Source organism: Centrocercus urophasianus, unplaced genomic scaffold (genome assembly GCF_019232065.1).
Source record: "Centrocercus urophasianus isolate 14NV4802_14NV808 unplaced genomic scaffold, USGS_Curo_1.0 seq_16, whole genome shotgun sequence".
NCBI classification, from domain to species: domain Eukaryota; kingdom Metazoa; phylum Chordata; class Aves; order Galliformes; family Phasianidae; genus Centrocercus; species Centrocercus urophasianus.
This window is the reverse complement of record NW_024884711.1, coordinates 22749691-22766592: the sequence shown is the minus strand read 5'-3', so window position 1 is coordinate 22766592 and position 16902 is coordinate 22749691.

The following is a 16902-nucleotide window of genomic DNA, read 5'->3' as shown; positions in this document are numbered from 1 at the left end:
GTATTGTCTTGATGTGGAGGTCAAACCTCTCCTTATCCAAAATTTCTGGAATCATGAAGAGCATAGGTTTAAAAGATGGTTAATATGTCTGCTGACATGCATTATAGCAGTTTATTCACATTAAATTATACACTTTTGTCGGTATATCTCAAATGCTTGATTGTCAGGCACTTCCAATATTAAAACTATTTATTCTCTCCTTACTTCAGTTTCTGACAGCCGCATTCTTATTACATGAAAAGATGAAGTAGGAAGGGATTTTTCCAGTGGTGTGGCTAGACAGGTACAAAGAAACTATCAGGCTTCAGCTTGACAGTGCTCTTATCAGATGTAACGGTACATTCCATTCTCTGCTGTTGGTCCAACAAAGTAAATCTTTTTATTTTTTAGGGTTCATATCTCTGCTACTGGAGACTTGCTTGAGGTTTTCAAAGTGCAAGTATATATCTGAATCTGGTGACTGGATTCTCCCAAAAAGTTCCTTTCCAAAGTTTGAAGGGGTGAGCCCTAAAGAAACTATGCAGCCTGCAAGAATTTTTATCTATCGGCCCCCAGGTATTTGATTCCCTATTGCATACAGAAATTAGAATTAAACACATATTACTTATGAATGATATAATGAAATGAACAACCTTTCATTTCTATGGGCAAATAATATTCTCTCCCATTCCCAATCTAAATTGAACTACAGAGTTACTAATAAAACTAAGTCATGACTCACAAAGTTAAGTTCTTTTGCATTAATCTTAGAGCTATTGGAGTCTCACAACATTAAAGCTAATGTCAGTGCTATAGTCTGCAGTAATGATTAAATTTACAGCAAGAAACATTACTTTATAACCATAATAAAAAGAAAAATATGTAGATACTTCTTACATTGAACTGCTGAGGCAAATAATGGTTTATTGGGATAACTTCCTTGATATAGGAAATCCATTCTCTGAATATTCACTGGTTGGTTTTTTTGTTTGTTTGTTTGTTTGTTTGTTTGTTAGTTTTTAAACAGTAACATTAGATCATAAAATAACACTGACTTTCTTATACAGTGTTGGGGGGTGGGGAGAGGAAAAAATGAATAGAGTCAAATAATTCTGCAGAAGGCCAAATTATATTTAAAACATCTTTCTGTGTAGATATTCAGTGTTTTTATTCATTTTATTACCACTGCTTGCAGCAGATAATAAATATTGTATATATTCATTTAACAGCATACAGCACATTTAATGGTGTACCACCAGACTGACCTGAATAAAATGGAGCTAAATTACAGCAGGTGTGAAATCTGTCCCAGTTGTATCACGAAAGTGCAGGTAACAAAGTATTGTCCATGCATTTACTAGCTTAGGGAATATACCATTGTAAGAAAGGCAAAAAAAGACATCCAAAAAACATACTCATCCCATACTTGTACCATCTGAAGTCACTGTAGGGAAGGTTGCCAAAGAATGTTTCAGAAATATTAGAATCAGGGTATCCATAATTATTCTTTCAATACAATAATTAGAATGCTTTTTTAGTTAATAAGTGGGAAAGAAATCTTTCATTTTTGCATAAAAATTAGTAAAGTATTTTATACTCTAATTCTGCAAGTAGATCATACCTCACTTTGAGTGTGACCACACTGGCTGTCTAGTAACTACTGCTCTAAAAGAGGACTTCAGTCTGCCTTTGGTCCTAAAAACTCACTGAAGAGGTAAGAAAGAATAGTAAGAGGAAGCAGCTTTGATTCTGTGTTAATTGCAATGTCTCAACACCCAGCATGCTGCAGCAGGGCTGTTAAATCTATAAAAGTGTGTTTATATGGCTTACCCAGTTACTGTGTCAGAAATCCAAGGCTGGATTTCATCTCTTCAGGGTCTTTCATTAAACTTTTTATTTTCATTCCAGTGAAATATTTACAAAACCAGACTATTTGTTTAAACCAACATTGCTCATCTGAATTTGTGAGGCTTAGCCATGACTTCTCAGATGACTAGCCGCAGCAAATACACAACAAGGAAGCCTGCAGAGGTTGAAAACAAAGGCAGGTAAACAGGGAGGAATGCCAGGAGTTTGTCCAAGCAATTAGAGATCAGGTGGAGAAACCTAAAATCTTGATAAATTAAATATGTCCAGGGATGTCAAGAGTATCAAGAAAAGTTTTATAGGTATGTTGATGATAAAAGGAAGACTGAAGAAAATGTGGGCCCTTTTTAGAAAAAAAGTGGGATATAGAGAAGGCTGGGATACTCAACAACTACTTTGCCTCAGACTTTACCAGCAATTGCTCTGGCCACGCAGCCCATGTTGCAAGAATAGGTAAAGGCAGGGACTGCAAGAATGAAAAACAATCCACTGTAGAAGATCATGTTAAGTCCATCTAAGGATCCTCAAGATACACAAGCCTATGGGAATGATGAGGTACATCTGCAGGTCCTGAAGAAAATAGCAGATGAAGCTGCTAAGACACTATTCGTCATATCTGTGAAGACACAGTATCCAGTGAAGTTTCCACTGGTTGGAAAAGAGGAAACAACCCTCATATTTAAAAGGAGAGAAAAAAGACAGGGATCTACAGGTTGATTAATCTCAGCTCCGTGCCTCGCAAGGTCGTGGAGCAGATCCTGCTGGAACTACACTACAACTACATGGAAAACACACAGGTGATTGATGACAGAAAATATGGCTTCTCTAAGGGCAAATCAGGCCTGAAACATTTGATGGCTTTTTACAGTGGTGTTACAACACTGGTGGACAAGAGAAGAGCAACTGACATCACCTACCTGAACTTGTGAAAAAAATTTCACTGTCCTGACAGATAGGTGTTGGGGGAAGTGCTTTTTAACATCTTTGTTAGCACTGTGGATAACGGGATTGAGCTCACCCTCAGCAAGTCTGTAAATGTCACAAACTTGCTGTTCACACTGGAGTGAAGGGATGGCATCCAGGTGTCTGACTGGAGAGGCATGCCCATGTGCACCTCAAGTTCAACAAGGCAAAGTGCAAGGTCCTGCGTATGGGTTGGAAAATACCAAGCACAAATGCAAGCTAGGAGAAGAATTAATTGAGAACAGAGAAGAAGGACTTGGCATTGGACTTGGGGTATTGGCTGATGAGAATCTCAGCATGAGCTGTCAATACGCACTTACAGTCCAGAAAGCCAAATGTTTTCTAGCCTGCCTCAAATGAAGCATGACCAGTGTGTTGGGAAGGTCACTGTTGTATTCTACTGTCCTCTTGTGAGAATCAACCTGGAATACTGTTTTCAGCTCTTGGGCTCTCAGCATAAGAAGGTCATGGACTTAGTTCAGTGAGTCCAGAGGAGGGTCATGAGGATCACGAGAGAGCTGGAGTGCCTGTTGTATGATGGCAAGCTGAGAGAGCTGGGATTGCTCATCCTGAAGAAGAGAAGACTTCTGAGAATATATAGCAACATTCTAGTACTTAATCAAGGCCTACAAGAAAGCTGGAGGTGGTCTTTTTACAAATGCTTGTAGTGATAGAAAAAGTATAATAATTTTGAACTAAAAGATGGTGGATTTAAATTAGATATAAATTATTCACTGTGAGGGTGTTGAGGCACTGGAACAGGCTTTCCAGAGAAATTTTGGATGTCCCACACGTGGATGTATTGGAGAGTAGAGTGGATGGAGTTTTAAGTGGCCTGGTCTGGTAGAAGGTGTCCCTGCTCATAGCAGGGGTGTTGGAACTAGATAGTCTTTAAGGTTCCTTCCAATCCAAACCATTCTATGATTCTGTATACAAGTGAATAAAAACTATTTGGGGTAACATCTTAAGAAAAAGTTTTAACAATTACTAGTAAATATTTTTTCAGCTAATGTTATTTCATTTTGATATCAAAATCATTCAAACATAAAAAGAAATACCCTTAAAAAATTTCATATGCTCATGACTCAGTAGAAAACAGGGTCAGTTTTTAAGAGGACTTTAGCGTAGGAAAGTGATTTAAACTAAAATAATATAACCTGTAATTTCCATAATTTGAATATAACTTTACTAATCAGACCTTTATTTTTTTCCGTAGAAGCAAAGAAGGAAATATGAACTTCCAGATAATTTCCTTACAGTTGTTTTGTAATGCTTAATGCAAGCATCATACTGTACACCACAGAGAATATGTGTGCACATATATATTTCTAGAAACAGTTTATAAGTAGCATGTATAATGAATACTAAAAGCTTGACAAAATGTTTATCTTAATCACATCCATATGCTCCACCTAGGGAAACTAACTCTTTAAAAATTTGATTCAATTTAGCTGTACAATAGGGAGCAGTTATTCTTTTATGCGTATGAGAGTAGAAACAAATAAACTCCTTTAAAGAAGTCTTTATATTACATCTGTATCAGAATGACTAAATAACTAGGAAACAATTCCTCTGTGTTTTTAGCTTTGTCACTTTTGAAAAAGAAACTTGCACTACAATGGCAATGATCTATGGAAGAATGCTGCACAAAGCAGCGTGTCATTGAACACTTAGGAAGAGATAAGAGAATTCACTTCTCATTTAACTTTCCTCTTTGAGGCCAAAGTATTATTGCTGTCCTCAAAAAATAAAAAGAAAAGAATAAATTCTTTGACCAGCTTACTTTTACTGAAAAGTTGCCATTATTGTAATTGCTCTAGGAGATGAAATATTATTTCTGCTCATAGGACTCCTTATGCATGTCTGTTTGTTTAAATTATATTTTTGCACATTCTTTTAAGAGCCCATCACCACTGCTACCATACTTACTTTGTATCACATAAAAATAAAAACATATGCATTTTCTAATATAAAGTGATCCCAAAAATGTGAGCCTTAAATTTTTGAAACAGGTGATAGTGTCAGAGAAAACTGCTGTGGGAAGTCACTTTAGGTGTAATGAGACTGAAGTTGTTTAGGAATATGATAAAATACAATGTAGATCTTACTTTTAATTTATTAATTTTTTATTCCCTGTAAATATGCACTCAGATAGGTATAGAATGTATTGCTTTCCCATATTTAAAAGATGAACATTTCTATCAACTGAAGTTTCAGAATGATGTTTAACTCTCTTGGCTAATAGCCATTTATGTAAATGCTGAGATCACCCAGAAGAATCTAAAATTTCAGCACAGGTCATGAAGTTAGACACTGTTATAGTACTTGTGCCTCGATATGAAGGTTGCAATCAAAGAGGAAGTGCAAGAAGAAGTCCAACACTGTATTTGGCTTTGTAAGTCCCTCTACAAAGCTAACAGTAGATCATACAAATGCACTTTAACTTGTCTCACCAGGGCAGTACTTGTTCTAAAATGTGATAAAATTCAGAACAAGTTCATAATAAGTGAATTAAATATTTCATTAAAAATTTGAAGGTTTCCATACAACTGTTTTAAGTTTAGCCAGACTTAAGTGCATTTTAAGTTAAATACATTTGCTCAAGCTAAAGAGAGGAATAGGAAGTATCCTGGATTTCAGTGATTGCTATAAATACAGTCAAATTTGTTTTTAAGAAGACATTCTATGAAACTTCTATGGTTACATAAAAGACAAAATTTGTAAATTTCTACAGTTGTTTTTTTTTTTTTTCCTGCTTAGAAATTAAATTATTCAGAACATTAATTTTTGCAATTGTTTACATTTCATTAATAATCACCTGTTTGCTGGAAAACAAACTTCAAATAGATAAAGGACATAAAAGATGCAATCCATACAGTACTGCATTTTATTGAGCTCAGAGTAATCTAAAAGTATGGAGTGTGGAGCAGTGACAGCATTTGGTACTAGCTGACAATGACATGCAGAGCATCCTAAGCAATTGTGTTTATCTCACAGAGCATCTGAAATATTCATAGATTCCAACAGCAGAATAAATTCATTGTCTGCTGTAAGGGATATAAGAGGTTGATAAACTGCTTTTCTGACCTTGGAGAACTTTGTTGGCACATTAAGGGACTTTGATACATAGCAAGGTGCAGACATTCGCTATGATTTGTTAAGTGCATTCTGCTGGTACTGCACTATTAGGTGAATTGAAAACAAAAGACATCTTTCCAGAAAGTAGCAAGAAAAAAAACCCAGCAGATTCTCTGCTACTGTCCCTGTGGCAATCATCATCAAAATTCCCTAAGGGGGAAAAATGCTAAACAACTTTTCTTTATAACAGTGATTTTGAAGATGGGGAGATATGTTCTGTGCTTTAGTTTTCCACTTTTCATAGAATTATAGAATATCCAGAGCTGAAAGAGATACACAAGGATCATCAATTCCAACTCCTGGCTTAACACAGGGCTGCAGAGACTATTCATCTGAAAAGCCGTATCCAAATTCTTCTTGAACTCAAGTCAAGCCATGCTATGATTCTGTGATTTTATGACTTCCCTGGAGAGCCTGTGCCAGCCTCTGACCACAGTCTTGGTGAAAAACTTTTTTCCTAACATCCAATCTCAGCCTCTCTTTCTGTTCCCTCAGTTTTGATTGATGTCACCAGAGAGAAGAGATCAACACCTGCCCTTCTCCTCTTGTGAAGAAGACATGGGCTGCATGAGCATCTCTTCAATCTCTTCTCTAGGCTGAACAAAGCAAGAGACTTCAGCTGCTCCTCCCACCTTTTGACCTCTACAACATCCGCCATCATTGTAGCCCTCCTTTGTATTCTCATTAATAGTTTTATGTCCTTCCTATATCGTAATGACAAGAACTGCACACAACACTCAAGCAGAGGCCACACAGCACTGAGCAGAATGGGGCAATCTCTTCCCTCACACATCTAACATTTTTGGGTCTGTTGTACTGTAAGTCTCATCATACTGGCCCCTTTGACTGCCAGAGCACACTGCTGGCTCATAGTCAACATAAGTTGTTGACAACTTGCTGTTCGTGTACTTTGCACTCTGGCAATAAAGCATCTGAACCAGGCTGCTTTGCTTACTAAGTACTGTTCTGTACTGCATACTGTGGTTTTAATTACTTGCAGATGCGCTGAAAGATGCTATAGGTGTGGAAGCAAGGACTTAAACTTCTACTATGTTACAAATACTCTTCATGTATGGAGAACTGGAAAAATGTGGTGGAGGAAAAGTGTGCCACAATTTGAAGGTGCAGTTCAATGGATATGGAGAAGGAGTGGCGTTATACGGAGGTTTTAATTTCTTATTTCTAGGAGGACATTATTCCACAATTAGGGGATCTAAATATGGAAATATTTTGTTTCATATTAACAGCCAGTGGCTTAGAAAGGCATTCTTTAATCAACAATACGTATTCTTTTTCCCTAAGTTTCTATCCCACAAAAGACAGTAGCCTCCAATTTTATGATGATTCATAAATACAAACAAAGAAGGACAGAAGTAAATTCAAAGAAATGAAAGACAAATGATTCTGAAGACTATGATTAATGTGATGATCATCTACAAAAGCAGAATTCAGAGGGAATAATTTTCCTCTGGAAATTGTACCTGTCTTTCTTCCACTAAGATTCAGAAATCAGTCTGAAAATTGCTGAATACAAAGGCACACACACAAAGGCTTTCACGCTGAAATGCATATGGAGCCTAGGTCAGCTGGTGCAACACCTTTTGGGAGGTCCCAGCAGATACCAGCCATGTTGGAGACTGCTGAGAAAGCTGACAGCATCATCACTGAAAGCTTCACATTCTGGTGACTGTTATACTTCTGTGTACAGCTTTTAGAGCATTTTTTCATAATTCTTGTGAGTGATATGTTGATGGCAAAGGCTGTAAAGCTGTTCTTCCTCCCAGGGAAGGCTTTTGGTAACTTCTTACAGCAATTCACTGAGGAAGGACATCATAACACAGGTTATTTAAGAGCATTTATCTTAATATCCTCTCTTCTTGCTCTGTGGATTCAGATTACCTTATTATCAGAATCTTCTCATTCTCTCTTGTCTTGATAGACCAAAATAGGTTATAGAATTGGTTAAATTACCTGTTTTTCTCAACCTCAGAAACTCAAGAGTTGTAACTACAGAGGCAGTGGCATCAGCACACAGGGCCTCCAGAGATCAGCACTTTGCTTCACAAAATTGCCATCTGTAACTCTGAATAATTTAATATAACTGATAATCAATCAGAAGCATATGGTTAGCATAACAGAAATTGAACTGTCGCTGAAGTCAGGGGAAAAAGCTGCTTCACTGAGGATTAAGAAGATTGGATTTTAGTTGCCTGCTCACTATACTGCATGTGAATAAAAAGAGGATTTTGGTTTCCAGTATAAGTAGTCTATTAATCCTAATAAATGCAACCATCTTTTCTACAGAAACATTTAACATGAGTTTAGTGCTTTTACCTCACTCTAATATTCCTGTCATAAAATAACACGCTGAAAAACTATCTTACAAAAAGCTACAGGGCTATCTTGTATATGTTATTGAGAAAGACTTACTGTTTTCTGGTTGAAAATAGCAAGAAAAGACACAAGAAGGGTAAGGGCTGAACTGTGTTCACTAATTCAAGCAAACAAAACCAAACAGGCAAAATAGTACTGCTTCCATGGTTTATGAGAAACTTCATATGAGCAAGACAGTGCTGCTTCTTTTAAGACAATATCATAAATAAGCATCACATATTTGACTCCAGTACACAACATACCGGGTAGTTACTGCAAACAAAGAGGAAACTAATTGCTACCAAGGGCTGAAATCACATCTGTCATTTACAAGATATTTGTATTTCTAGAAGTTATTGATTTCTGATGAAATGCTTACATTTTGGTGCTACCAACACATAGAGGCACAGATTTTTATAAATCCTTCTCCCACTTTCCTGCTTTCTCCAGGAAGAGTGTACTTGAGTATTGAAAGAAGTCACTTGGTCTTTCAGCCCATATCTGTTACTCCCTGTAGGTGTACACAGTTAAACAACACACATTCTAAACAATGAACTTTTCAGCTGGCAGATCTGGTTAGCCCTACAGGCAGAAAATAAGGACCAGTATATCACAGGTATGTGAACACATACATACAGAACTACACAAAATGAGGGTTTATTCACTTAATATGTTCACAGGCATTCCCTGATAGCACTGCATGCTTGACACCCTAAGCAACTGACAGTGCCAAAGGGCTCATTATGAATGCCTTTGACAATGAATAATCAGCAAGGGCCTGACAGTAAGCATAGGTAATTTTGATTGAATAGACACTCTAGGTTCACATGGACAATTCAGAAGCCCATTATACTTGTTTAATGAACATGAGTAGAGTAATAGAGATCATTCATTAATTCACTACATTAATTGAAGGCAGATTTGTTACCTTTCGTCTTTGTTTAACTCTGCCATTATCTGACCCAGCTTTATATTGTTGATATACTTAATACTCTGTGAACTATTTCATGTTGACTCTTCAATATATTATAAAAAATTCAATACAATTTCATTAAGAGAAAGACTGAAGTGGGATAAACACTAACTCCAGTGTTAATGCTATCTATATTTTAATTTTCAGTGTAAAATATTCTGTCTGACCTTTTAGAAAGCTCTATTATATTAAATTAGAATGCTCTATTACAATTGGTCTATGTTCATGTTGGTATTTCTAATAAATCTTGGAAAAGGAAAATGTTTATAATTTAAGCTTGTCCATCACCATATTCATGCAGCAATAGCAGGCATTTTATGTAAAAGAATATATGTCTTTCATGTTCAAGCAAGAAAAATGGCTCACCTATCTGTACAGCCTTTCAAGAAAGTTTTTTTTTTAGCCATTAAGATCGTTTATAGATTTCTTGCTTCCGCTGACAGTTTTGGTTATAAACCTGAATTTTCATGACTATTGGGATAGCATGTGAACTTGCTCATTTACTCATTTTTTGATAGTTTAGAGCCCTGCCTTTGCTGTAGCTGAAAAGACTGATGGCATGTTAACACTTCTGAGGTTACTTGTTCTTAAGTACATCTTCTAGGTCATATGTCATAATGACAAGCAGCCAACATCGTAGGTGGCGGAAACATTACAACCCTGTTGCAGGGTTACAGTTCATAGACTAAATCAGCTCAGAAGATGTATAGGTGGTCCAATGATTGCTGAGTGCTCGGTCCAAGAACTTAAAAGAGAGAATCAATGAGCCACAACTGTGTAAAATAGGGGTCAAATATGTACAGCTGAGGCTCCACATATATCAGATAAGACAATGTTTCATTTTCTGTTATGTAATATCTGTTACAGAAACACGGCTCGGAAGCACTATTTTAAAAGTAGATTGGTATTAATTCAGATAACTGTCTGCTCTAGAAGACAGGATAGCAGTACAGTTCTGAGTGACCTTTTGCATATTTTGACCTATATTAAAATCTAAGTATCAACTCAAAATTTCCAAACAGATATTCAATCAAAGCTCTCTCCTTCACTGACTGCCATTTGGTTTTGTATCAGTGATTTTCCAGCAAGCACAATCTACTCCTCCAGTCATGACTTCCTTACTTTTTCATCTGCCTGACTTTCTATTTTGTGTTCCTCTAGAATGTCAAATCTATTTCAAGTTTTTATGAAATATTTCTGGATGTATAAATGATATTCTCTCTATGATTTTGAATCACTTTCTTTGACATGAAAGGAAGCCTTGAACTAACTTAGTCAAAATCCCAAGCTCAAGTGAACCAAAGAAAATTCAGATAGCCTCTTCAGCTCAGGAGATCTAACTTACCTCCAACATTGGATAGAACACATTTGGAGAAACACAGAAGTCAGTTAAGACAATTGGACACTTTAATTCTGACTCTTTGACAATTTATCTCTTTTTATTCAAGTCTTCAAGGATTCTAGCAGTCACCGTCTGTGTGCTTCCATCCTCCACTTCTAGAGCAACATAATCTACTGCAGTATTTTTAAAACTTAGTTGCTATTTTCTCTGCCCCAAGTTGAAGGTGATTTCATAAAAGGAATTTTATTTCAGACTTCACTACTTTAAAAATACAAAAACCACAGCCCACAGTGTTAGTACATTTTTAAGGGAGAATACAGATTTCCTGTGAGAACTCTTTGGAATGGGTCTGCTGGAGGTGCTGATGGTGAGAGAGGTGCTTTGAGGATTCAAAACTGTTGTATTAAGGAAGCTAGAGCATGTCTGATCCTCCCATTCAAGAATGGAAGACTTAATGCTGTTCCTCTGAGCATTTATAAAGTTGAGGTTTCTGAACTGACATTTGAGAAATTGAAAAAATTTAAATTATAAGCTGAAGGAAAAGGAATTGTGCTTTGTGTGTCAGTGCTTAGTATGCTAGCTACATCAGGAAAAGAAATTTGAGTAAAAGTGAATACAGAATTAAATAAAGCAGTACCATTTATGGAGGAAAATAACGGCTAGAAGATATTGATATTTTGGTATCAATATATTGATAAGACTAACAGTAAAGGTAGACCATGTACTTTTGAAAAGATGATCTTTGGTCTCGTAAGAAAATTGGATATTTATAAATAAATAAATAAATAAATAACTTTCCCAGTCTTTGAAAATAACATCTGTTTTATATATCTTCCACAGGCTAAGTGTGCACACCTTGCTTTCACTAGTGGTGTTAGTACTCTCCTCAGTTCTTAAGAGCTGTATTCCTATTCACAGTGCTGGCGGAATGAGTAATAGTGAAAGCACCTTTTCGCCTACAGTTAAACCTAGATCTTACAGAGTGAGGACTCCATTAAACTGAGTCTGCAAAATAATTTTTAAGTATTGGAATGAGTTTTATTTTTTATATGGACCTTGAGATTTGAGAAAAGTGGATAGATGGTAATTCTGCTGTTTTAGTATTCTAGATACTAATGTCAGTTTATTAATATGTAGCTTTCAGCATAGCATAGTGATCTATGCATTTTAATATAAGGTAAACAATCTTTCAGACTTAAAAAAAAAAAAAAAACACCTTTTTTATTAAGCCAAATAATTCTGCCAAATAGGTCACTGAATGTCAATATCCTGTTATTTCATCAAGTTTATGCCTGTCACGAGAGAAAAACATAAAGTGAGTGGAGCATAAGGCTCTGACCCTTAAAAACTTATTTTCCTTCCACTGGTGTGTCTCAAAAACTTAATATGCTGCATGAGATCTTCTCTCATTGATGAAAACATTTATTGAGATGAACCTTAAATATTTTTTGAGATTTATACGTACTGCTCCCATAACATAAATGGGTACTGGGACAGAGCAGGTCCGATTTGCTGCATGTAGCTAACCGTTGAATAGTTAACCACAGAGTCAAAGATAATCATTCAGGCTTCTTATGTATCAAAATAAAAATATATTCCTCCTCAAAATAAAAAATTGTAGGATCAAGAGTTTCTGAAGGTACTTTCCTCTCTCTTAATAGACTAGGAGAAGCCTAAATCTAAATTAGTCAGTTCAGATTAGATGTCCGACAAGATGGCTAACAGTAGATGAATCTCTCCCAGAGAAACTAAAGCCAACAGCTTTCAAGGTATTTAAGTCCCATCGGTGAATTACAATAGGATGAAAGGAAGTCTGATTGTTTTTGGACAACAGACCCTGGTTTATACCAGCAGTGGGAATAGAAGAGTGGTTAGGAAAATTGAAATGGACTTTTCCAGGACAGAATTAGTAATCTAATAGCTGCAATATTTTCTCTGTAGGTCTTGTAATAGGAATCACACATTACTATACATGGAAAAAAACATAGTTACAGTGTTCTAATTTTTTTCAGCTGATTAGGAAAAAGATCTTTTGATAGACCTCTCTCCAGAAAATCACCTGAATAAATCATGACATTTAAGAATATGTACATGAAGGTCAGTATGTTGCTGTTCTTTCCCTGAGTATGGACCACACTGAGATCCATTTGAATTAACCTTAAAAATAGGCTACTCTTAAGCATAAGATGTTAAAAGTAATGTACAAGAGATGTACTCTGAGGAAAATCTACCTAAGTTAAGATTTGATACATTGAACTACTGCATTTTCATTACAATAAATAAACCAACTATATTTGATTAAATGAGAGATTAAATGCAGTTTATTTATTTCATGTGTTAAAAAGAACCTATCATTTCTGCCTTTAACTATAGCTGCCTTGTTTTACTGTTAACTTTTAACATTTGTTCAGCCCTGTTCCCAGCTGAATCAATTATTTCAGCATGGGAGCAAGACTGAGCTTGTATGCTTAAATTCCTGCCATTTTCACTTGATCTTAACTCTGACAAATTTCTAGTGCTGCAATTTAGAAGTACTCAATTGATTAAAATATTTTGAGCAGGATCTTTGAAAAGGTCCTTGGAATCTGGCTCAAGGATATTCGAGCTTAATACAAGGCACTCAGCCCAACAGGCCAGAAATTAAACGAAATAGTCTAATTTTCATACAAACTAACAAATGGAAATAATTATTTTCAGATCCAAAGCAAAGATACTCTTTTTAGATGAGCCTACTTTTCTGATAACTCACAGAACACATGAAAGTCATTGGAATCTTTTCCAGAAATGCTGAAAATTAAATTGCTATTATTCAGTTTGAATATTGAATCACATTTTATGCTTAGCAGAAGTTTGAACTTGATCACAACAGCTTACTGAGTATAAAAGTGAACGAGAAAGAGAGCTGAGATCTAATGCCTTAAAATGTTTTATAACATAGTCCAATTTAAAAGATTCAGAATCAGTACTTTGGCTAAAGATTAAGTTTTTAAGTTTTATGTGACAAAGGAATTTCTTTATGCATATGAATAGCAGTGAGTAAAGATCATTGAACTCTACATTTCTTTTTATAGTAGCCCTAAAAATCCACCTCAGGGCTGTAAACTTGCTTTTTTGGTCATGCACATTTAAGGTAGAATTCACATCTCTGATGTACAAGACTGTGGAGTACTTCAAATTATTCCCACAGTTATTCAGAGTGAAGGAAATCTAATGCCAGAGTCAATTCAGAATAATGACACTAACACTTAGGTAGGTCTGAGGGGTGTGATGGAGAGAAAGGCCCTTCTCTGAGTGCTTGTGTTAGTGCTGCTCTGTTAGAATCCCTATCTTGGGTGTCTCTGCAGATCCAGAGAACCACTCCTCTCAGGGGGATGGCCATTGAACTCATACAAATCCACTGTCTGTACTTCAGTACACATCTTCTCTGTGAGCTGCATTTTGCAAGACGTGGTAGACATGATCATCACATAAACATCATTTCCTTTGAACACCTTGGTTTGCTCTGCTGAAACTAATTTGTTTACAAACGTATGTTCTAGTATACAAGAGACACACACTTTATCACGCAGACATACAAATGTTAATAGCAGTGACAATCATCCAGGTATTCACATAAACACAAAACAGAGTGAAAGAAATAAGCTACAATCAATATATGGAATTAAGGAATTACTAGTGCTGTGTTCCAAGGGGGATTCACAAAGATATTCCTGCTATTCGTTTTCTGAAGCTGAAGGGACAAGTCATTTCTAATCCCTCCATTGACTGCCATCTAGGGGCCCTAGCAATTTTATAGTGCATATCTTTTGTGCCATCAGCTGTACTCTTTTATGCATGTAAGACAGAAACAGGAAATTTCTCTTTTCTGTGATCCTAACGGTCACTTTTCCCACAGATGTCCGAGGCAGAAACCTTGAATTTTTAAAACTAACCCTGGCAAATAAAAACGAAGGACACTGAAAGACTTATTTAAAGTCTCTTCTGACTTTGTTACCTGTGTACCATGTATAAATATAGAATAAGTGTGATTATTATTACTGACCATGATTTATACAGTAAATTTATAGTATTTTTAGTAAATTTGTACAACTGAAGCATTAGCAATTAAAGAAAAGGATAGATTTTCCCAGACTCTGAACACTCTCAGCTTCCCCTGCCTTGGCCAGAAGTTGTGGTAGCTGGCTCCTCAGAAAATCCCGATTAACATTACTAACCACTCACTCGCCTTGTCCAACAAAAGCCAAAAACAAGCACAAATATCTATGAGGCTTGGCTATCATTTTGCACTTCTCACAATGATACTATTTTCTTTTGAGAAGATCCTGGGCTTTTCCTGGGAAAATTAGTAATGTTGCCACTTGTTTTCTGAACTATTGAAACTATCACAGCTCACTGAGTTACTCCTGAAGTAATTTCCCTAGACACTGAAGAGGGTGTACACTGCTGTTAGTCAGCCCCAGAGGAAATGCTTTCTTTTTTCTTCTGCGTGATATATATCACTTACTTATGTATCCTGTATGTAGTATTCTTTCTCTTAGGGAAAGGTCTGTACATCTATCATGAACTATGAACTTCAAGTTAGCAGAAAATGATTGAAGTTACACTTTAAAAATGGGAACTTAAAATGTCAGAATAGCCTTCCATGTATTCGGAGAACCTAAATTAATTTGACACAGTACCATTATTTTAGTATAAACCAACTGGGATTACAATGGCAAAATCTTTGTTAGATCTATTTGTCTGACCTCTTTTTCCTTTTAGTTTTCTTTTTCTTTAGAAGGTATGCAGCATTAATTTTAATTGGTTACATTGCAGTTCTATGTGGCCACCCAGATATCTTTGTAAATAATATGTTACATCACAATCTCATTTCAGTCAGCAAATGTAATTTTAATGGAATCTGCTTATTTATGTTATTTCGTTTTGAAGAAAAATTGAACGGAACGAAAATAAAGAAAACAGTGCTGACAATTTAAAGATCTCATTAAAAAATAAGCATCTCTATTCTACTCACCTCTGTGACACAGGAGACAACATATTTTAAGCAAAGATCTTATCATTATGTTCCTGATCAATCAATGCTCAAAGACGAGTCTCAGATATACAGAAAACTTGAGTCAAGTATACAACTTCTATTTGTTCCCAAACAAAGAATATTGCAATTTATTTTAAAGCCATCCAAATATGCTTACCTCCAAATATCACTGTATTGACAAATAAATTCTGGGGGAAAAAAAAAAAAAAAAGTTTTCTCTAATGCTAGTTTGACCCAGGCAGAGTGTTGGAAGAAAAAAAAATTCACCATTCCCAGAATTAGTGTGGCCCAGAGATACTGAGATTAATTCCATTTCTTTTGATCTTTAATCTTGAAGGATGAAAAACCACGTTAGAAATAGTATAGTAATTCATGGAACAAAATGAAAATTCACTGTGACTGAGGATGACAGAATCTGTCTTTCATAAAGAGGTAAATGCTTGCAAATAGAGGTGTACAGGGTGTATACATTGCTTGAAGATTGTTTTCAGTGAGCTCTCAATACAAGCTAAGTGATACAAAGAATTTTCAGTGAGATAACTTGGAATGAGGACGTAGAAAATTTAAGGCACATAGTGCAGGAATTCTGTACCCCAATATTTTAAGCATATATTGTACACAAATATTTACTGCTAACATTAGAATGAAAGTAAGTTACTTGTACTTTTGAATTAATTTATGAGTGACTACGAATTTTTTTATGTGGCTTCAGATTAATACCTTAAGTGAACTATTATCTCACAACAGTAAAAAGAAAGAGCAATCTTTCACTGCAGTATTAAACTGCAACTAAAAATGATGATGTCCCTGCAGGTCTAAAATTTCTGGTGTTGATTTAGGTGAAACTCTGAAGGTTTCATGTTCAGCTAATCACATATAGTATTGAACTAATCATGCTTTTTTGTAATACCTCATTCTCTTCCTGACTTTTCAAGAGTGGGAACCATTCTATATTATGCGCCTGTACATAGCAAAAGTCAGTATATTACTTGGAACACATAAATGTTACAGCATTAAGCACAATGATATTGAGAAGTTGTTCCGCATAAATTTCATTCAGAAGAGTACGAAATTAAACAATGAAAATAACAGAATACTTCACTTACTGCTTCACATACTTCTTGTATATTCTGCAGACTAGAGATATCTTTAGGTTAGCTATCACAACAGAGACCGTTATCCCATACCAGGTGTATCCTTGACCAAAGCCATAATTATTTTGGCACATTCTAT